This window comes from Echinops telfairi, unplaced genomic scaffold (assembly GCF_000313985.2).
Source record: "Echinops telfairi isolate 266 unplaced genomic scaffold, ASM31398v2 ScPeMD7_33;HRSCAF=127, whole genome shotgun sequence".
In the NCBI taxonomy this organism is placed as follows: Eukaryota; Metazoa; Chordata; class Mammalia; order Afrosoricida; family Tenrecidae; genus Echinops; species Echinops telfairi.
Genome location: NW_022103930.1, coordinates 2,382,997 through 2,384,612, shown reverse-complemented (window position 1 = coordinate 2,384,612; position 1,616 = coordinate 2,382,997).

The following is a 1,616-nucleotide window of genomic DNA, read 5'->3' as shown; positions in this document are numbered from 1 at the left end:
TTAGAAGAAGTACGGCCCGTGTGGTCCTCAATGGCAGGGAAGGCAAGACTTACATACTTAACCAGTCCCTGGAGAAGGACATCATGTTTGGCAAAGTAGAGGGGCAGCGAAGGAAAGGAAGTCTCTTAAGGAGTTGGATTGGCACTGTGGCTGCAAGAATGGGCTCAAGCACAGGAGCCATTGTGAGGTTGGTGCAGGACAGCACAGTGCTTCATTCTGTTGTGCACAGTGTCACTAAGGGTCAGAATCCACATGATGGCACCTAACAACAACAAGAATAAGACCCAAAGGTGGGGAGGATGTGACTTATTCGAGTGCTTCTCATTCAGCATTAACCTAAACTTACTGCCTGTCTGTGTAGTTAGTTTAACAGACACCACATTTGCCTCATTCCTCACCCCAGCCTCTATGGAATTTTTATAACTTTCTGTATTGCTACAAGACAGATCTATGGTGTGCCATTGTCTGGATGATTCAGCCAAGATTATCTGGACAACTCTCCTGGAGGCTCACTAAGACCTCCATAGACAGTGCTTGCGAATCATAAATCCTACTCTGATTGTTATAGTTGACATTTACGTTTTGTGATCATCTTGGGACTTGAGTAATGGAAAGTAACTGGGAAAGTACATGACGACTCACAGTGTGCATTCCAATGTAAAAGGATAAACACTCTATGTAAGCTGATCACAAGCCTGGACTGATGTTGAACTTCCTGCTGGTCACACCTTCTACTAAAACTTTTTTCTCCCTAACTTGGAGTTAGTGAATTCGGCTTGTGGTTACAGGACATGAAGCCATATCGGGGGAAACAAATGGAGAAGGCAGTTGACGAGGTAAGCTTCATATAACTGTGGACGGAAAGAAAAACCCAATAGGAATGGAGTGATTGACAATTGAGAGTGTCCCTGTTGTTTTATAGCCACCATTGCCACAAATTAAATTTACTGTTTGTGTTTTATTACCTCAAGTTATTTTAAGTTGATGGGCTTATTTTTATTGGTATGGAGGAACTTTTGGGTCTGGGCTTCAATTAATTTGATTTTTTTCTCTTTTTTGAGTCTCTTCGTCTCTTACCTGCTCCAGCAAGTGTAACAAACTGTTTTTAGTGACAATAAATGTCACAGGGCACCCTGCTTGCTGTAACTGAGATTTTTTTCTTCCTACATCTGAGATAGCTCACTTTCTTTCACCCAGTGGAATGACAAAACTGACTAATCCTCTGACATTAGTCTCGTACTCTCTATTGGCCTGTTGGCCTATTGGCCTATTCTCATTTGGTGGGAGTTAGAAAGAAAATGGGTAGAAGAATCAAAGTAAATAATTTCACATCACCAGAGTTTTTCTTGAATATAATAGGCACTGTAATTTCCATAAGACTTGATCATGATTCTTTTTTTTTTTCTTAATGAAAAAATTTATTAAAATGTATTATATCATTGTTACCATTGAGAATATATACAGCAAAACCATGAACAATTCAGTTACATTGATTATAATTTTCAAGTTGTACAGGCCTTTCATCTTAAGTGCATGAGTTGTTCCTACCTCAGTATCTTATCCTGGGTTTCAAACCAGTTGATTCTGGTATGGACTCCCACTCTAGATATATATAT